We start from the raw sequence: 22,372 nt of genomic DNA on the forward strand, positions 1-22,372 counted from the left end.
TTCTCCACTCACTTCAACGAAGCAAAGCAGGGTTTGCTATGACAGGGTGGGAGTCATGCTCCTTCCCTGTCATAGCAAACAGCAATGTCCTGGGGGTGGGCACATTGCATGAGCCAGCCCTGAGGGGTAGCGGTCCCCAAGGGCCCTCAAGGGCTCCAGGAGGGGGGCCGCATGGCCCCCTCCCTCTATTATCAAAGCCCAGGGGAGGTGGTGGTCCCTGGGTCATCGGGGGCCCGCGAAGCCCCCCATGCATATTTAATTAAAGCCCCGGGGGTTGTGGTCCCCGGGGCTTAGGAGGGCCTCGGAGACCCCCCACTAATTACAAAACAAGCCCCTGGGGAGGTGGCGGTCACATGGGCTGCGGAAGGGCCATGCGCCCTCCTGCACCTAATTTACATAGTCCCGGGGAGATGGCGGCCCCCGCATTATAATTATAGGATTGCCCCCGGGACCTGGCCACCCTTTGGCTCATTTAAAAAGAAAAAATCATCCGAATTCGCGTACCCAGCGCGTAATCGGACATTTTAAAATAATATATATTTTTTGGAGCTTGGGGGTCCCTGTGGGACTGCCTGAGCAGGCCTAGGGGGTCATAGTGTTTCTACACTGCCCCCTTTTCTTCTTTTTTAATCTCACAAGATGCCTGCCAAATACTTCCTGGTTTGGAGTGTTGGCAGCCAATCAAAGTGAAGCTCGTGGTCCCGACAGACAATCACAGTGAAGCTTGTAGTTTGGAGGGTGCACAAGCCCACTGCTGCCCCAAATATCGAAACTACTGAACAGATATACACCATTTTAAAAAAGGTCGCTTTCTGAACCATGCGCTACCTTTTTGGCAAATTCGGTGTAATTCCCTTAAGAAGTTCGGGCTGTAGCCTTGGCTAAAGTTTCCTATGGGAAATTGATTTCTAGACTTTTATTTTTTGAATTTCTCAAAACTACTAAATGGATTTACATCATTTAAAAAAAAGGTCGCTTTCTGAAACAAGCGCCACCTTTTTGCAAATTTGGTGTAATTCCGTTCAGCAGTTCGGGCTGTAGCCTGTCATAAAATTTCCTATGGAGAAAACACTTTTTGGGACCCCGTGTTTTTCTCAGCCCCCGCTTGATGAATCACCCCCAAACTTACAGGATAGGAGCTGACCTGTATAGACCTTTTTTTTGGAGAATTTTGCAAACATTCATCAAACGACGCCAAAATTATTAGCAAATCAAAAAACGCTTTTCCTATGGAAACTAGGTTCTAACAATAACTACCTACAGGCGACCATCGGTAGTAAAAATATATATATATATATATTTATGAAATGAAATGAAATGAAACGAAAATGAATTTTATAAAGCGCAAATAGCTGCCCGGGGGCGTCCAAGCGCTGAGTGCCAACCGTGTGTTGTCAGCTGAGTTAGTGAGCAGAACGGAAACAACTATTTATTAAACAAAAACGTTTTCATTTTTTTTTTATTTTATTTTTAAAGTTTTTATTTTTCTTCACCAAAATAAGCACAGTTCAACTTACATAGAGTACATTTTAACAATTACAGCAATTTGCTTAGTTTCTAATATATAAATTCCATCTTTGGGATATGCCATACCGAAAATAAATTCAACCAAATTAAATTAGCATATTAAGCAATAAAGGAATCTAGAACAAACCATAAAGTAGTAAACAGAGAATAAAGGGCAATTAATTAACTAATGTCCCCACAATCTTCCCAAACCCCCCCTAATCATCCTTTCTTTGCTTCTCTTTCCATTTACTTAATGGCTCCCATATTCTTCTCCCCAAGCATCTTCCTCTCCTCCCTTTTCGAGCATATATATTTTCCTCTATATTATAAGCATACAACGTATTTGCCAACCAACTTTGAAATTTTGGGGGATTTTTATCTAGCCAAGCCCTGGCTATTGTCAATCTGTAAACTGCCATTATTATAAACAAAAATTCTGTATACTGATCTTGCTCCCATTCAGCCACTCCTAACATAATCCAAGATGGGGTAAGAGGGATCACAATACCCAAGGACCTTGCTAAAAACCCCTCTATCTCTTTAATCAATGGTTGTACCTGGGGACATGTTGCAAAGATATGTATACTATCTGCTTCCAACTCATCGCAACGGGGGCAATTAATTCCTGTGTTCCCGCCCCATTTTGCTATTCTTGCAGGCGTAAAATAAAGAAAATATAATGTTTTATAATGCTAGGACTGCAAAGGGGCTGCACTTAATATTGTGCATCCTAAATTTAGAGAATCAAGAAACAGATTACTGTCAACTCCCAATTTGTCTGCCCATTTCATGCTAAATTTCTCTAGATCATCCTGCTTTTCTTTCAGCAGAGTTGCGTAAAAGGACCTAATTGTACAGTCCCCCATCAACTTTATTTTCTCCATTATTTCTATTTTATTAAAGCCTGCTGGGCCTCCCACTTTGTTTTTTAAAAAACTTCTAATCTGCAAGTACTTGAAAAAAACCCTGTTGTCTATTCCATACGTATCTCGCAAATCTGAGAATTGCTTAAATCCATCCTGAGCAAACAAATCTCCTATTTGTGTGATCCCCCTTACTGCCCACTCTGCCATTGTTTGATCAGCAAATATTTCCGCTGGGAGCGATCTGTTATTAATCAGGGAGACATATCTGTTATACCTCCCCATCTTAACTTTCTTTAACAAAGCATTCCATACCGTAACTGCCGCTTTAACAGTTTTGAACCTGGTTCTCTTGAAGTAGCTAAAATCTGTACATTTTAGAAAACAATTATAAGCATTTGCCCCTAGTACAACAGCATAAACCTCAGTAGACATATTTTGCATTCTTACATCTTCAACATTCCCCCCAATTAGCTCTTGTATATATTGCAAAACAGTAGCCATATAATATAAGCGAAAATCTGGTGCACCCCATCCCCCTTTTTCCCTAGGAAGTGTCATAAATCTATAGGCCTTCCGGGTCTTACCGTGTGCCCAGATGAACCTATTACATAAGGCCTCTATACCGTTGAACCAGCTGGCTTCAAACAACAGAGGTGTAGCCCTAAAAAAGTACAGACATTTAGGTAAAATCATCATCTTGATGATATTTGTACAGCCTACCAGCGATAGATGTAAGTTGTTCATTTTTTCCAGATCCTTTTTAACTTGAGGAATCAAAGGGTCCATGTTACTTTTAATGATCTTATCTACTTCTGCTGTAATTAACACCCCTAGATAAGTTGCCGCTCCCACCACTCTGTCATCGTTACATATTACCCACTGGTTTTTTACAATCTGAGTTTTAGTATTGTTCAAGCTATATCCTGAAAGCTGTCCGAATCGCACAGCTTCATCTTCAATTGCTTTAATAGCGACTGTAGGTTTTGCAGTCAGAATGGCCACATCGTCGGCATATGCTAACGTTTTAAATCTACAACCATTTAGAGCTAGCGGTGGAATCTGAACATTGCTTTCCAACTTTCGTATATAGGGATCAAGATATAAAGCGAAAAGCAGAGGAGAAGAGGGACACCCCTGCCTTGTTCCTCTCTGGATATTAACTGCAGAAGATTGTCCTCTGTTAACCCTTAATTTGGCCGTCGGGTTTATATATAAGGTCTGCAGGGCCTTTATATATCCTGCCCCTATACCGTTCCATCTCAGAACTTCCCACAAATACCTCCAGGAGACCCTGTCAAATGCTTTCTCGGCATCCAAAAACAGAGCCGCCATAGGATCTTCTAAAATGTTTGCTGCATCAAATGCCGTGATTACTTGTCTGGTATGTTGAGTAGTTCCCTTACCCGGTATAAAACCATGCTGAGAAAGAGTTACCAGTGTTTCAATTACCCTAGATAACCTTTTCGCCAGAATTTTGGAAAACACCTTAACATCTGCATTCATTAAAGTAATGGGGCGATAGGACCCCGGGACATCTGTGGGTTTACCCTTCTTCGGTATTACAATAATGTCCGCCCCCCCCCCCATGTTTCTGGAACAGACTCACCCTTTTGTGCTAACAGCATTACATAAAACGTTTCTTTTAAGAGAGAAGGTTGAAAGATTTTGTAAAATTCTACCGGTATCTGGTCCGGACCAGCTGCTTTCCCAGATGGTAAGTCCCTCAGGGCCTCAATCAGTTCATCCAACTGCAATATCTCTTCCAACCCCTTTCTATCCTCCTCTGGTAGCACTGAGGGCTCTATCTCATTTAGGTAAGTCCTTATATCCTCCTCCCTTTCCGGACCATCTAAGCTGTATAGTTCCGTGTCAAATTGTTTAAAAACCTCTCTAATGTGTTCAGCTTCCTTAACCCTAACTCCCTGAGTATTTTTAATCTCCTTAATATCAGACAACCCATCCCTTTGTCTAGCTCGCACAGCCAATATGTGGCCCACTCGTTCACTAAGTTCATATACCTTTTCTTTATTTGCTATGTACCTCTCAACTGTCTTTTTCGCCATTCCATCCATAGCTTCAGCTTTAAGAGCAACTATTTTCAATAATATCTGATCGATTGGAGAGTGTGTATGTATAGCTGAAATAAGTGCTTCCTCTGCTTCCATGATTAATTTATTAGCTTGTTCAACTTTTGCCTTCAACTTTCTTTGAGTCTTGATGACATAACTCAGGGTTTCCCCTCTTATACCGGCTTTAAAAGCGTCCCACACTATCCCTGGTGATGATGTACCGCTGTTTATCTCAAAATATTCCTTGATCCAATTACTCATCCTTTCCCTATAACACTGATCCTGCAGTAGTGTTCTATCAAAAGTCCATTGTCTTATCTCTTTATTTCTCCTTTGCCCAACTATTGCTGTTAGAACTAATGGACTATGATCTGAGATAATCCTTGGTTCCCTATCTATCTTTACTCTATCGATCAGATCTCTCGTAATTAAAAAATAATCCAACCTAACCATTATCTGATGAAGGGCTGAGAAAAAGGTGCTCCCATCTAAATTTGGGTGATATTTTATCCACGGATCTTCCAACGAGTTATTCATAACCATATCTGCTAAGGCTCTATAAGTCTTCTTTTTCCTCACTGAGTATTTCCTACCAGGATCTAAAAAACTACTGTCTGCATCGTGTATATTCAAATCACCGCAAAGTATGATGGGTTCCGGCCATTGCGCTAGTTCTATGTCTAAATACTGGAAAATATCAGGATCATCCCCAGTGGATCCGTAAACCAAGACAACCGTAATAGTTTCCCCCCTGAACATTAATTCTGCTATAACCCACCTACCCCACTGATCCTCCTTCTTCCTCTTAACCTGTGTGTCATGTCTCCTACCCAGAATAGCCACCCCTCTCGTCTTTGTATTTTGGTTAGTTTTCGCTAGTACGTTAAAACCAAGCTGGTCAAGTAAATAAGCCTTGGTACCTTCAATGTGTGTTTCCTGTAGGCACACCAGGTCGGGATTTAATGATTTTAACAGGGCAGCAGTTTTAAGCCTTTTATTTAGCTCATTTAGTCCACAGATGTTTATTGAGATTATCCTACAAGACATTTTAGTTCATACTTTTTCCTACTTTCTGTATATACCTGTATATACCTATGCCGGCAATATTCAATAAACTTCATTGTTTCCTTAACTACAGTTTTTGTTACAACACTATTGTGTAGCTTGTCCACCAAATTTACCTTTACTCTCCTACGTGTACTGTGCTTGCAACCACCACCTAAGTGCATGTCTTTCCCCCCCCCCACCTCCCCCCATCCCCCCCTCTGCCTCCCTCCCCTTTGGATCCCACCCCCCCTTGAAACAGGCAAATAGGTCAATCCTGACCTATGTGTAGTCCCTGAAGTCTGCAGAGTCGCTACTCTCTCCTATCCTGATCCTTCATCTGTCAAATATATCAATGTGTATTTTGTTATTATTACCACTTACGGGGTTTTTGGCGGGCTGTTTGTTGGGGTTTTCGGCGGGGTTCTGACTCTACTCTCCTTTCTTTTGTCTAACTCCGTGATCTCTGCAAGATACTCCCCCGCTTTTATCTCAGACGTGAACATCTTGGTGTACCCCTTCCTAATAACTTTCAATCTAGCCGGGAACAACAAATAAGCTTCTGCACCTTGTTTTTGGAAGGGTACTATCATCTGCCTTAACTTCCACCTTCTTTCCACGGTAACGTGGCAGAAGTCTGGTCTGGCAAAGAACGTGTTTCCGTCAGCTGTCTTTCTAGAATCAGGTCTGGCTTTATCAATTATTTCTTGCCTTGCTAAGAAATTCCCTAGAAAGACCAGCATTGCTCTTGGTAGTGCATTCTCTTGTCCCCCACGATTTTTCCTTGCGAACAGAGGGTATCTGTGGGCCCTTTGCACTTCTAGTTCCCATTGCCATCTTGATTCTGGGAAGGCTTCTTTTAATACTTTGACCACATATCCTCTAGGATCTTGTCCCTCCCGCCCTTCCTCAAGTCCCAGAAGTCTTACGTTGTTCATTTTGACCTCCCATCATTTTCTCCCTCATTCTGATCATTTTCCTGGTAGGTTTCTGATGTGGCTGAGTAGTCCCACAACAGTTTCTTATTCATACTGCTTCTGGACCCTCTACCGTCTCTTCTGACTCCAACTTTCTTTTTCTTCTTGGTCGCTAAATCCCTGGAGTCCTTACTTGTGGCTGAGCCTGAAGATTGATCTGTACTGCTCCCTTCTTCCTCATTTTCGGGTCCACTAATGTCTGTTGTATCAGAACCCTCATTAACAGAAAAAAATTCAGGGGAGCCTCCCCTCATGGCTCTGTCTTCTCTGTCGCCCTTACCATTGTCTTGGTCATAATCAAGCTCTTGTTTGTTTCCCAGGCTCTGTGTGCTCCCCCAACTCGGGTCGGGGTGTTGCAAAGTTTTATTGTTTAAGCCTATCTCGACATTTAGCAGCGCGTCTAACATTTGACTGTTATTGTGCCTCTCCAGCTGCTCTAGCGCATTACCTTTCGAGTCAGCTTTCTCTGTTCCCCCTTTGCTCACCTTCCCGGCAGCAGTGTTCTGCAACGCTTGCTGCGTGCTCTCTCCCGCAGCATTCAGTGGTTGCCGAGCAACCGAGTCCTCGACGCTTACGTCCTCGCGGTCTGCTGCTTCTCCGGCGCCTGTGTTCGACCCAGCTGAAAGCCGCGGAGCTCCGGTTTCAATCCGCTTTGCCACTGGAAGTCCGCTCGCTGCCCCAGATTGCCGAGGGTCAGCCGTCTGCGCCTGAACCAGCGGGGATGCTTTGGAGGTAAAGGATTCCGGTAAGGTCGACTGCCGCATCTGCTCCTTTGCTGTCACCATTTGTACGCGATGGGTTTTCCCTTCTGGGTCCAGTGTTAGCTCCCTTGCAGCCTTGCTCGCTGCTAAGCGGGTCTCTGGTTTTACTTCGTTCTTCTTTTCTTGTCTTTCTGTTTTTTTTGAGCAGGGCGCTCTTAGTAGATCGGTTAAGATGTTCCGTTTGTTTTTTGGGCATATTGGCTGGTACTTTTGGGATTGCTCCTTCTCTTACTGCTGAGCCTTTGATCGGCCCAGATGTTACTGATTTGTCTTTTTCCTTGTCTTTGTCCTTATCCAGCTTACTTTTTTGCGATATCCTAGGGGGTACTTTAGCACCGCTAATTAAGTTTCTCCAGCAGCTAGACAACGTTGCCCCCACATTAGCTGAAAATCTCCTTAGTAAGCCTGGCCTGCGTACTCCTGCCGCGATGCGAGATAACAATCCAGCCAGAACCCACATCCCCGTTTTCACGAGTCCATTCACATCCTAGGATAGGAGAGAGGAGAATAAGCGACTTTCCTCTACAGAGCTACGGTGGCCATCTTGCCTCCTCTCGAGGGTGTGCATTGCTTCCATGACCAAACAAAAACGTTTTCAACTGTTTTCTGAAAGAGGTATGGTCCGAATTGGACCTTAAGTGAAAAGGTAAACAGATCCAGAGCCTGGCCGCATTCAGAGAAAATGAGCGACCTCCTACTCTGGACCTTTTTACCTTAGGCACGTAAAGCATTGGTAGACCGTAGCTGTCTACAAGGAAGGTAGGGAGTAATTAGGGGGCGACTGATCACTGGACCAGTTTCCCAAAAAGACTGGTGGGCGACGCAAAGAGATTTGAAACTGATCCTGTCCTTCACCGGGAGCCAGTGCAGTCTTGCTAGTTCAGGTTTTACAGAGGTCCTACGGGGAATTTGAAGCAGGGTGCTGGCAGCACAGTTTTGAATCACCTGCAGCTTCTTTAATGTGAAGTCTGGGGCCCCAAGGTAAAGCGAGTTACCGAAATCCAACCTGGAAAGAATCAGTCCTTGAATCACAATTTGTCTTGCCTCAAAAGGTAGCAAAGGAAGAATCTTCCTCAACATTCTAATGAGGCCAAAACAGGTGGCAGATAGTACAACAGCCTGATGGTCAAACGTCAAGGACTTGTCCAGCCAGATGCCCAAGCTCTTAATGGCATCCTTAGGGACTGGAGGAGTACCCAGGCACGCTGGCCAGATCTGGTCGATTGCAGTTGGAGCTGAGTGGCCCAACAGCATGACCTCTGTCTTGTCCCCATTAAGTTTGAGACAAGACAGGGTCATCCAGCTCCTGACCTCACTCAAGCAGCCCAACAGATCCACTGTGCCCACAGGGTCCTCAGCCCGCGCCAGTGAGACCACCAGCTGTGTATCGTCCGCATAGGTCACGATCTTAATACCATATGGGCGGACGATCCCAGCCAGCGGCCTCATATAGACATTAAACAGCGTCGGGCTGAGCGAGGAACCCTGCGGAACTCCACAGTCCAAGGGCCTGCTGGTAGAGATGGTAGTTCCCTCGAAGACCTGGAAATTTCTATTGGTTAGGAATGAACGGATCCATTCCAACGCTCCTTCTTGAATCCCAATGTCCCGGAGGCGCTGCAATAAGATGGTATGATTTACAGTGTCAAAAGCGGCACTCAGATTGAGGAGGATGACTGCCACCGATCCTCCCCGATCTAGGATGCCCCTCGTTTCCTCCAGGACCGCCAATAGAGCAGACTCCGTCCCATGCTTGGGGCGGAAGCCGGTTTGCGAGGGGTCAAGGAGGCTGTTATTCTCCAGAAATTTGGTCAGGAGGCTGTTAATGTATTTTTCCAGTAACTTACTGGCCCAAGGAAGCAGGGAGATTGGACGATAATTGCTGAGGTTGCTAATGTTCAGATTAGGCTTCTAAGCAAGTGCCTTTACCCTGGCCTCTTTCCACTTAGATGGAACTGTATTGGTGGAAATGGAGGCATTAAGTACCTTCAATACAACCGGGAGAATGGTTTGACTGACGGTCCTTAAGAAGCTCGGAGGGGCGGGTTCACTGGGAGAGCCCGATTTTACCTGGGTCATTAAGGTGGCCAATAGGTCCGAGTGCAGCAATGGAAAGTTATCCAGTACTGGAGATTGGTAACTATTGTCCGTCATGTCATTTTTAGCATATCCAGAAATGGCTACTGGGGTATCTAGTTGGGTAGTAGGAAAGGCAGAGTATATAAGATCTATTTTGTTGAAGAAATAGTCTGCCAGCTCGTTACAGCGGACTTGTAGATTATCACTGTTTATGGGGGGCTGGGAGAGAACAGTAAGGCTTTTTACTATTCTATAGATTTCCTTAGAGTTGGACCTAGCATCAGTGATCTTTTTTGTATAGTGCCGAGACTGAGCTTTCTTAATCTCACGCTTGTATTCCCTGATGGAGTTTCTGTATACTGCTTTATCTAAGTCTGTGTAGTCCAAACGCCATTTCCTCTCCAGCCTTTTACACTTACTTTTGATCTCCCTAAGCTCTGTGGTGTACCAGGGGGCTGAGATCCTAGATCTTTTAGCCCGTGTTGTCTTCACTGGTAGAATGGTGTCCAATGACTGGGTTATCCAGTCATTGAAAGTATCATTGGCTGCCGTAGGATCTGTGGTGATAGAGGGTATTGTGGCTTGAAGTTCGTGAGCCCACTCATCTATTGACAGTTTGGGCCAATTTCGAGCTTCTCGTAATCCTGTAGAAAGAACAGGCAGTTTATGGATGTACCAAATTAAAGGGACAAGTCGATGGTCTGTCCACGGGAGTACAATGGGGGGCTCTATCACTAGATCCAGGCAGTTGCTAAACACGGGATCCAGCAAATGTCCTTTCACATGTGTGGGTGAGGGGACCAGTTGGGTCAGCTGTAGCGCGGATAGGCCAGCGATTAGTTCATGGGCAGCGTGATCGTTGATATCTTCGAAATGCATATTTAAATCACCCAGCAGCGTGAAGTTAGCTGAAGTGGTGGCAAAGTCTGCAACTGCTGAAGGCGCAGAGTCTAAAAACTGTCTAACCAAGCCAGGCGGGCGGTAGACCAATACTCCAGAGAAATTTAAGTTTGGTGACAGTTCCAGACTAAATGACGTACTTTCACAGTCCAGAATAGAGGTGGAGATGCATCGGCATATGTAACTGTCTTTAAATACTAAGCCTCCTCCCTTCCCCGATATGCGGTCTGTCCTGGCTATTTGATAGCCCTGTGGTAATGCTTGAACGAGATCAGGCATGGAAGATGAGGTTAACCATGTCTCCGTAAAGAAGACTGCATCCGGATTATGTTCTTCAAGCAATAGAGATACTTCCGTTTGATGCTTGGGCAGGGATCTACAATTTAAAAGAAACATCTTAAAAGAGTGCCGATGTTCAGTGCTCATAATGCCTCTTGGGTAGATATGGCAGTGTTGACAATAGGAGGGTAGATTTAAAGGATAATACAGATGATGACATTTTCCTTTTGGCGAAGGTCTCAGACTGAGTAGCTCATTAGAGGTGTATCTTGTATGAGGGCCGTGAAAATGGGCAGGTGTCGTGGCCCCTGGCCCCATCCGGTCACGGACGGGCGCAGACGAACTTGCCTTTGGCGCGCCCGCTGCACCCGCCCGATGACACCATCCTTATAAACGGGTTAGAGGCGGGTGGGAGGCGACCAACAACTCGAGCGCCAACCCAGATTTCCCCCAATATGGCCTCCTAAACCCTGCCTCGCACAGCGTCAGCACTGACTCTGCTGCGCTGGGAGCGGGTACGAGTGCAGAGGAAATCCCTGGTCAGGTACGTTTAAAATGAATAATAACGAAGTTTTTAAGGCAAAGTAATAAAATGCACACAATTAAAATAGCTATCCCCCGGCTCACATACCTCAGGGGTCCAGCACGCGCTAGTAATCAGTGCGCTCGCGCATTCACTCAGCTTTTATACTTGGGCAGGCGGGAGGCGACCAACAACTCGAGCGCCAACCCAGATTTCCCCCAATATGGCCTCCTAAACCCTGCCTCGCACAGCGTCCGCACTGACTCTGCTGCGCTGGGAGCGGGTACGAGTGCAGAGGAAAACCCTTGGTCAGGTAGGTTTAAAATGAATAATAACGAAGTTTTTAAGGCAAAGTAATAAAATGCACACAATTAAAATAGCTATCCCCCGGCTCACGCCTCAGGGGTTTATATATATCTTTATATATATATAAATATATTATCACAAGGGTTCCATTTTTCCGGGGGCTCCGAACCTGCAGGGCGGGTTCCTAAGGCAGGAATGGAAATCCTGCTAAAAGGCAATCTCTTGCAAACAACAACAGAGCCCAACTCCGTCTGATGCAGAAAGCAGACTTTTATTTCGTCCAAAACACTGCAGCTTTTTTAAACACACTTAATTGGTCCTTACACGTTTCAGCATAACTCCGCCTTGTTCACAGGTGGGTGTGTTGCAATTAACTCCAAGTGGACTTTGGCCCGTAGCAGGATGACCACGGGACCCAGAATGAGAGGAAGTCAACTCTCACCTCTCCCTTTCTTCCCAAACGAACTGCCACATGGCCTTTGGAAGTCCTTTAGCGGCTGGCAGCGTTGGTAAGCGGCTCATCCCCCTAATTCGAATTATCACAAGGGTTCCATTTTTCCAGGGGCTCCGAACCTGCAGGGCGGGCTCCTAAGGCAGGAATGGAAATCCTGCTAAAAGGCAATCTCTTGCAAACAACAACAGAGCCCAACTCCATCTGATGCAGAAAGCAGACTTTTATTTCGTCCAAAACACTGCAGCTTTTTTAAACACACTTAATTGGTCCTGACACGTTTCAGCGTAACTCCGCCTTGTTCACAGGTGGGTGTGTTACAATTAACTCCAAGTGGACTTTGGCCCGTAGCAGGATGACCACGGGACCCAGAATGCACCAGCTAGGTAATCTTGCTTGTAAATAGGAATTTGTTGCATGTCTTTCAAATAGCGTGATTTTGTCCATAAACAATACATTCTGCCATCAGCTTGATGCGTGAAATATATTTATTTGGCAAATGTCTCACCAGGCAGCAGTGTCTTCAATTTGTGCTAGCGCTGCGGAGTTGCAGGAGAGAGGAAGTCACCTCTCACCTCTCCCTTTCTCCCCAAACGAACTGCCACATGGCCTTTGGAAGTCCTTTAGCGGCTGGCAGCGTTGGTAAGCGGCTCATCCCCCTCATTCGAATTATCACAAGGGTTCCATTTTTCCGGGGGCTCCGAACCTGCAGGGCGGGCTCCTAAGGCAGGAATGGAAATCCTGCAAAAAGGCAATTTCTTGCAAACAACAACAGAGCCCAACTCCGTCTGATGCAGAAAGCAGACTTTTATTTCGTCCAAAACACTGCAGCTTTTTTAAACACACTTAATTGGTCCTGACGCGTTTCAGCGTAACTCCGCCTTGTTCACAGGTGGGTGTGTTACAATTAACTCCAAGTGGACTTTGGCCCGTAGCAGGATGACCACGGGACCCAGAATGCACCAGCTAGGTAATCTTGCTTGTAAATAGGAATTTGTTGCATGTCTTTCAAATAGCGTGATTTTGTCCATAAACAATACATTCTGCCATCAGCTTGATGCGTGAAATATATTTATTTGGCAAATGTCTCACCAGGCAGCAGTGTCTTCAATTTGTGCTAGCGCTGCAAAGTTGCAGGCGAAAGGAAGTCACCTCTCACCTCTCCCTTTCTTCCCAAACGAATCTGCCACATGGCCTTTGGAAGTCCTTTAGCGGCTGGCAGCGTTGGTAAGCGGCTCATCCCCCTCATTCGAATTATCACAAGAGTTCCACTTTTCCGGGGGCTCCGAACCTTTCACGCATCGAGCTGTTTCTGGTCTTATATAGTTAGGAATTAGCATTAAAAAAAACCTTGCAAATTCATTTAAAAAACCATAGGTTTCAGGACTTATATAGTTAGGAATTAGCATTAACTGATTGTCACATGGATGATGTCATCAGTGATGTCATCAGTGATGTCTTTTGAGATGTCATCAGTGATGTCACTGACCATGTCATGAATGATCTAATATGTGACATCATCAGCAGTGGATTGTGGGTGTGCAAAATATAGTTAGTACAACTAACTATATAGGAGCAATTTCAATGGTTTTTTAATTGCTAATTCCTAACTATATAAGGCCTGAAACCTTTGGTTTTTTCAGTGAATTTCAAAGGTTTTTTATATGCTAATTCCTAACTATATAAGGCCTGAAACCTATGGTTTTTTCAGTGACTATATATATATATATATATATATATTCAGCTCCAGCTTCGATCCCAGATGAAGGGTATATATATACATATATATATATATATATATATATATATATATATATATATATATATATATATATATATATATATATATATATATATATATATATATATATATATGTATATATTTATATATATATATATTTCAAACAAGAGGTCCCTCCTGGGATCGAGCCCGCTGTCAAGTGGTGCGGGATGCCGGTGGATTCACCGCTGGGCTTCGTAATTTCATCAAATATCCAAAATAAGCATGCATACTCAAAAGTCCATCAATCAAGAGCCGATGATTTATTCCTCAACAAAGTTACGCGTTTCGCCAAACTAATGGCTTGTTCACATGCCGAAGTATCCAAGTTTACGTCCATAATTAAACAACGGATATCAACATAGGACTCAATGTTACATACACATCGATGGCCTTCGAAATCATTTGGCCATATTGGACTGGATAATATTGCATCCGAGGCAACTGCATACATATAAGTATCATCACTGTATCCACAATTTGAGGGCATTCGTACAGTTTAAACAAAACGTATTAAGAGTACATTAATACCATGAGCATAATTAATATACATACAAAAACAAATAAGTTCCATAACTTCTGAAGGTTCAGAAAGTTCCTTCGCCAAGTGGCCAATCAAAGGTCCTATGTAGTCCAATTTAAATTTTTAAATTTTCAAACAACAGTGTTAACACCAATCTATAAAGTGAGAGTCAAATAACAAAATAGTGATTCTTATCTTATCGTGACTGCCCACCAAGCCTGGGTGAAGAAAAGGGTAGGGAACCCGTGTAGTGATCGACTCTCCCGTGGAGGGTCCCTTCCTTTCCTCCTATGAAAGAAGATAAAAAACAAATATTATACATTTGAAACTCCTAAAAAAGCACAAATTGCAGACATTACATTTAAAATCCTGAATTCCGAAGAGGAGAGAAACTGTAAGAGTAAAAGTAAAATTATAAAGTATATATTTCTCTAGGTGTATTTGTCATTAATTATTGCTGTTCAACATAGGCATAAAAAATAGCAGGGAGGTAAGTTCTTAAAAATTGCATGTATTGCTTAATTCTCATAAAGGTGAGTTGCTAACTCTTCGTCAAGATTGTGGCCCCCAGGTATGCGGGTTACTAGCTCTAGAATCCATTTTGATTCCCTCTTACTGAGTGTCAATTCTCTATTGCCAAATTTGTGTCCCATATTGATTTGTTCTATGGCACAGAAGCGTAAGAGGGATCTATTAGATTGGTGTTTCTCCTGGAAGTGCCTCAAAATGGGATAATGCAGATCCTTATTAGTGATAGCCCTCAGATGTTCAAGGACCCTCTTTTTTGCCATACAGGTAGTACTGCCCACATATCAAAGTCTGCAAGCACACTCAAGGATATAGATGACAAAACAGCTGCTACAAGTTAGAAACTGTGTTACCTTCTTTCTTACAGATGTATTAGGTACAGAAAATTATTTTATATGCACGCTCTACAATGCCCACAAGGGAAAAATCCCTTTAACCCATGAAGGCAAGTTTGAGGGGTCTCTGTCATGTCACCCTTCATTAAGATATCTCTCAGGCTCTTACTTCCTGTAAGTGATCATAGGTCTATCGCTCAGCAGAATATTCCAATTGTCCACAAGAATCTTGCCTACTTTGGACAAGGGTTGATTAAAAGTAGTTATAACCGTGATGTTATTTTCAGTCAGTTTCTCCTTAGTGGCTGTCTACAGAGCTTTAGGTCTGTCAATCTCATTATTATTTGCAATGGCTTTACTCAGTAACCATTCAGGGTAACCATGTGCTTGAAAGCGGATAAGCATGGTTTCCTATTCTTTATGAAAAGATTATTTATTGTTGCGATTTCTTCTTACCCTCAATAGTTCACCATAGGGGATGCTCTATTTAAGGGCATCATGATGGCTATTGAGGGGATGGAGAAGACTATTGCCTGCTGTCTCCTTGCAAATCAGGCTGGTTAGTAGTTTCCCTTCCCCTATTTCTATTCTTACATCTAGGAAGTTAATGTTACTTCTACTAATATTCTGGCTAAGGGCAATGTTGTAGGGATTGTTGTTCAGTTTGTAGTTCAGTTGTCGATGAATTTATTGGCTTGTACTTCACTGCCTTTCCATACAATGAACAAATCGTCAATGTACCCCAACCAAACCACCACTTTGTCAAAATCTGGTAGTAATGTTATGTCACTGCAGATTTCCTCTTCCCACTTACCTAAGAAGAGGTTCGCAAAGCTAGGTGCGAAGCACGTTCCCATTGCAATGCCTCGCACCTGCCTGTACAGTTCACCATTAAACATAAAAATATTGTTGGTAAGACAGATCATCATCATTTCACCCAGCATACGTATGTGTTCCAGATATTCAATATTTTTGACCTTCAAGAAATGCTGACATGCCTCAATTCCCTGGACGTGATCGATGATGGTGTACAGTGAGTTTACGTCCACGGTAATGAGGATGTACTCTTTCTCCCATGCGATTTTATTGAGGAAATCTTTCATATCTCTAACATGTGGTGGCAAATATGTAACATATTCACGCAAGAAATGGTCAACATATTTAGAGATGTTTTCACATACATTCCCTACAGATAACACAATAGGCCTACCAGGGGGAATTTCAGGATGTTTAAGTATCTTCGGGAGAAGGTACAAAAGAGGTAGCTTGGAATAATCCTTTTTCAAGAAACAATATTCATGCCAGGATAAAATACCTGACTCTTGCCATTCATTCAGTTTACCCCAAGTAGAAGTGATGCTCTCATTATACTCAGTAGTATTGCATGGACAAAAGAAATGTACATCTTCCAGTTGCCTGTATGCCTCATCAATATACATTTTCCTGTCCCATAAGACATGTACCCCCCTTTGTCGGAAGGGAGAATTAAAATATTTTTCACTTTGGACAGGGATATAATGAAATCTTTTTGTTCCTTAGACAGATTATTCACTGATGATCTGCTAGTATTAAATTTTCATTTGTTCTTGATTAGTTCTCTTGTTACTACTTCATGAAAGGTATCAATGCAATCATGCGGAAAATTAGGGCAAAAAACTGAGCTTGGTTTAAAGGCTGAACAGGCAGCTTTGTCAGTAGTAATTGGGTGTGTGTTTCTCAAGCTCTCTCTCATACTTCTGAACCTGATCTAGGCAGTAGAATTTCAAGGGGTTCAGATTGCCATCATGGTCCAATTTGAAATGGCGGGCTACGGGGTAACTCTGATCTCTGTTGGTTTTGCCCGTATGTGCTTGAGCACTCTTTTTTTGGCAGGATGTACCGTGCACCCTATGTAATGCTTTACAGATGGGCATATCAAACAATAGATGGTGAATTCAGAGTTACAATTCAGCAGCTTAGAAATTCACTTACTCTTTTTCCACCCTGGAAACTCAAAATCTCTGACCTTGCTGCTATACTTACAAACCTAACATTTAAGACAGGGAAAAAACCCAGTACTGGAATCATTCCCTGCGGTGTTCTCCTGAAATGACTATATACTAAGTGATCCTTCAATGAAGAACCTTTCCTGTACATAATCAGTGGGGATGACTAATTGTGTTGTTGTTTTTTTTCAAAATGTGCCAGTTCTGATGGAAAAGCTGAAATAATTTGAAGGAGCTTGTGGAAAATTCCATGATCATTCTAACCTGCTGTCATCCTGACTCCCTTTATTCCCTTTCTGTTGATTCTTTGCAACAAGCAATTGTTGCCTCTGTACTGCCATGCCTTTCTGACTGCTTCCTTGAGAATCGCTTGTATATACCCTCTTTTCCTGAACCTTTCCATGGTTGATTTCTTGGCCTTCTCATACTCTGCTTTGCTTGAGCAATTACGTTTAATACGTAAGAGCGCTCCATATGAAATATTTTTATTAGACATCTTGGATGGTGGCTACTGGCATGTAATACCGAATTCCCTGCTCAGGGTTCATGATATAATTTAGTCTGTAACTTTTTGTTCTCTCCATATACCTCCAAGTAGGTGACACTAGTATCACTAATGTGTCCTGTAAATTCAAGATTAAGGTCATTACAATTTAAAGCAGAAATATACTCTTCATCTGCTGCCTGTGTTCCCCTACATACGATGAGTAAATCATCAATATAGCGGGCCCAAAGGGCCACGATTTCTACCCAATGTTCCTGTCCTTCTGCCCAGGCCATGTGCTTCTCCCATCAGTCCATGAATACATTCGCTTAACTGGGGGCGAAGCATGTGTCAGTGGTGGCCCCCTGTCATTGTTGATAAAGTTGTCCAGCAAATAAAAAGATATTGTTATTCAAGCGGAATGATATCAGCTTCAGCAACCTCAGATTGTATTCTCGATATTTCAGAGCTCTATTGTTCAGAAAAAAATGTGTAGAATGCAATCCTTTATCATGCAAAATACAAGTATAAAGACTTGTTATTTCCACTGCCTTCCCACTGGATCACATCAATAATCCTGAGGAAATGTTGGATGCCCTTAACATAAGAGCTTAAATCTCTAACAAAAGGTCATAGAAAGGAGTCAATGTGTATTGGGGGTTCTCCAGGAGGCTGCTCTTCGAGGCACTATAGGACAACCTGGTGGGTCAGTAGTGCTTTATGCACCTTAGGTAGATGGTAAAAAGTAGGCAGTTGTGGGTACTCGCAGTATATTAATCGATTCTTGTCAGGATCTAGAATTCATTTTTCTTTCCTAAGATATACCAGTTGGCAAAAGAGTTGCACACTGTTCTCATATTCTGCCCTCTTTATAGATTGGAAACACTTCTTGACAGACAATTGTCTCAGAACTTCCATGTAATACTGTTCTTTATTTAATAAATCAACATTTCCTCCCTTATCGGAAGGATTAATAATTAAGGACACATCACTTTTCAGATTTACTATGGCCCTCCGCTGTTTGGCTGAGACATAATTGCCCACTATTGCCTCGTTTTGTGCCTGTAGAATTTTTAAGTCCTTTATGACTAATTACTGATAGAGTCGTGGCGGGGGTCTGTGGGATCAATCTAGATTGCTTTCAGTACACTATTCCCTACTTCTTGTGTGGTCCCTGCTCGTTCTAAACACCAAGTTATATCTTCACCCAATTAAGTATTAAGTGTGTTGCCCAGTTCCTGTAATGCCAATAACAACCCCAAGTCATTGCAAGTTAGGGAATCCAACCCCCCCGTATTCTCAGTAGTGCATGGTGGTTTCTTCTTAGAGCGTAACAGGAGTATTCTTTTCAATTTGAGCTTCCTGACATATTTAAAAAGATCAAGTTATATTTGTGCATAGTCAAATTGTGCTATGGGATAGAATGTTAAGCCCAATTGAAATACTTGTGTCCCGTCTTTAATCAGGATTCTATCCGATAGATTACCTACTGTTCTTTCTTTTGGAGTTATTTCCATTCCCACCTCTTGCACCTCGCAATTCATTGTGTTGTGGACTTTCCCCCTTACTTTTGTCTCCCTTCGTCTTTACCTTCTTTTTGTTCTGGGGGATGGGTGCATTGTGGAGGCAGCTGACGAGTTTCCCTGAGCAGTTGGTGTTTGCGAAAAAAAGTTGTGGTACAGGTACTTGTACTTGCATCTGCTGGGTGTATTGATTTCTCCCCTCCCGTTATCTCAATTCCTGACTCTGATGTTTCTCTTGGTTGTGCTGTACCCCTGTTTCTTTATTGATTAAGTTGTCTTCTTGGGGCATAATTTATTTGGGCAAATGTTAAGATGTGCCCTGACTTATAGTCCCATTGAACTCTTTGGAACTTATTTAGTTTACTGCGCCTTATTGAACTCTCCTAGGCCACCGGTAACTTTTTTATTTGTTGTTTCAGCTCCTCACTCTGACTTGTCTCTATGCTGCGCAGTTGTATCTTTTCTTTTCTTGATTTTCACTATCCCTTTAGCTGACTCTGTTGTGTACTCCGCCCACTCTTGCAATAACATTGGATAAGATGGGTTTGTTGATAGGCACAACCCTCTTGGAATGCAATCAACATCCAGATATTTTTGCAAAGAGGTGGCTTCACTTGAGATGTGATCAGTGATGTCATTTGAGATGTCGTCAGTGATGTCATTTGAGATGTTATCAGTGATGTCATTTGAGATGTCATCAGTGATGTCAATGACCATAATGACCGCATAGTTACAGCCGTGTAAATTTAGTGAGAAATTAAACTGAGAGAACGAGTTGAGAGAGTAGTTGATAAGGCCTTTGCTTTGGAAAGGAATTTCTTCATTTTGATTCTAAATACAATAAAGACCCTTGACAAATTAGTGTTGTGCATGAGGAGACAAAACCAGAAGAAAATAATAGTGAATAGAAGTAACTGTTGTACAGTTTTGAGTGGAGAATGGATACATACTTCTAGAACTGTGCCTTTATTTAATGAAAGAAGGATAAAATATTAGTTCATAATATCGATTAAAGATGACAATGTTATGAAATGAAGAATGGTAGTCCTATAGCAAAAGAGGTGATGGTACCTAGAAATGTAGAAGAAGTTATTGCGGAAGAGGTACAAGGAAGGTATAGTCAGGGTACTGTATACAAATGGAATTGTAGTGGTGTTTCTAGTATTAGACAGCAATCCATTGATATACTAAGAAAGTTCTTATGTATCTTTTCAAGGCAAAGTTTAAAACTCAAAATAAGTTACACCACTCAACAATTCGAACTTTAGGTATGTGGCTGTATTATGTGAAAACTCCTGCTTTATGTTTAGGAGAAATTAATATATCACTTTTGTATGGTGGCAGGCGTGGAAAAGGTGTGTGGTGATATGTACTTTTGTTTCTTTGGTCCTGAGCAGGATTCTGGGAAAAAAGGAAGAGTTGTTAAGATGAGGAGTTGCAGACAAAGACACATATTACAGTTGATAGTTTTAAAGAAGAGATTACAAAATTGAACACCGTGTTGTCTTAAAAAGCAGAGTATGTTTGTAAATATTGTCAAAGCATTTACTAGTAGATTTCAACACAGGCTGTTGACTTATATTTATAAAGTGAAAAAGTAAATAATGATAACTGGCAAAATTTACTTGTGTATTTATTTGTAGAGGGACTTCTCTATAAGGCAAGCTATATGTAAGTAGTCTTACAATAAATTAGAAGAAAATAAAAAGAACAACATATAGATTTTAGATACCCATTTTGTCAGATAATAAAATGCTTGCTAATGTAGAAAAACTATGAAGGTCAAAAAATACAAAATAAATGAACATGTATTATTCTTTGCAGTACTGTGAAAGGCCTATATGGACTGCTCTCCATCTCTCACTACAACTCCAAATTCCATGCAGTATGATGTCATTGGGGAAAACTGTGGAGCCAAATCCTAAAGTTGAGATTGAACTTTTGAATGGACTATCTGCTTCAGTGTTGTTGTGCTGCTATTGAAGTTGAGGGTCCTGCAGCTTTGAATTGCCTTGTTGCTGCTCATTATGAACTTGTCTAATGAAATTTGCTGAAAATATAAAAGGGGGTAAAACATTACCATGTATGATTTTTGGCAGCATTGCGATTAGCTGAAACATACTGCTCACCAGCTGTTATAACAACACTACAGTCCACACAATACGTGGATTTTCTTGAAAACTCTGGCGCCATATCTGTTGTAGGAGTCTGTATCTCTAAAGAGACTTTGTGACCGGGAATTGTTGCTGCTGCCACTGAAGTAGATAATCTATCAGCTTCCCTCTGCTAGATTGCCATTAGAGATTTTTTCTATGTTAGGTTTTAAGACAATACACCATGGATGTTATCTCACATGAATATTTTTTATTCATCTCTACAGTGGATCTTTTCACAGAGTGTGCATTGTACTAGTTTTGGAGCTTTTTTTTATTTCTGTTGAGTTTGGATAAGGATAGATAGTTTTACAGGTGTTTGGTAGTTATGTTCTACTCGTGAGTTAAAATATGAAAAGTTAGGTGAAATTGTTGTTTTTGTTAAACGTGTTGTTAAAATGAAGTTAAATAATTATGTTACTAAACAGCTAGACTCAAACTTTGTGTAACATATGTTTAAATATCAGTTTTACATTTTGTCATTTGTATTTGAGACTACTGATGTCATTGCAACCGTTGGTGTTGCTGTGGAGAAGGAAATGCATTTATTTTTTGACAAATGCATACAAAGGGTAAAGTTAAATTAGTATCTTACTAAATAGCAGTGAAAGTATATTTGGGATATGTCTATATATGTTTTTTAAACTTTGTCAAAAACATCCAATATTCGCAGTCTTTCCTTGGCAATGGCAGTCATGGAATCATGCAGGCGCTACCTGTGCAATCATCAAGGACATCCTTTCGCCGTCATTCTGCGTATGCGCATCCTGGCATAGTACTAGTTGGGGATGAAGTCTCCTTGGCTATTGAGGGTATTTGGGGGCCAAGTATCACTTTTGTTACCTCTAGCAAGTTCCACAGAGTCAGTTTGCTAGGAGGCCTTCGGAGGCCACACCCCCTTTCTGCACCACCCTGCAAACACATCTCCTGGCATACTACTGGTTGGGTTGTCTTGGATACTAAAGGGACCAAGAAGCCCTCCTGGTACTTTCTATAAGTCCTACTCCGCTGGATTTCTGAGAACTGGTCAGAAGCCCCACCCCCTTTACAGACTATTCTGCAAAGACCATTGCTACTTTAAAAAAATATGGAAATTCACTGAAAAAAATCAAAGCCTACAGGTAAATTATAGTTAAGAATTAGCATTAAAAAAAGATATTCACTGAAAAAAACAATGGTTACTGGGACATTATAGTTAGACTCATATTTCACTCATACAAAACCAGACAAATTCATCATTTATAGTTAGCGGAGCTAAGCTGATAGCTGCCCTTGCACCCCTGCAATTCACTGCTTA

The sequence above is a fragment of the Lissotriton vulgaris genome, chromosome 11 (assembly GCF_964263255.1).
Source record: "Lissotriton vulgaris chromosome 11, aLisVul1.2, whole genome shotgun sequence".
Taxonomy (NCBI): Eukaryota; Metazoa; Chordata; class Amphibia; order Caudata; family Salamandridae; genus Lissotriton; species Lissotriton vulgaris.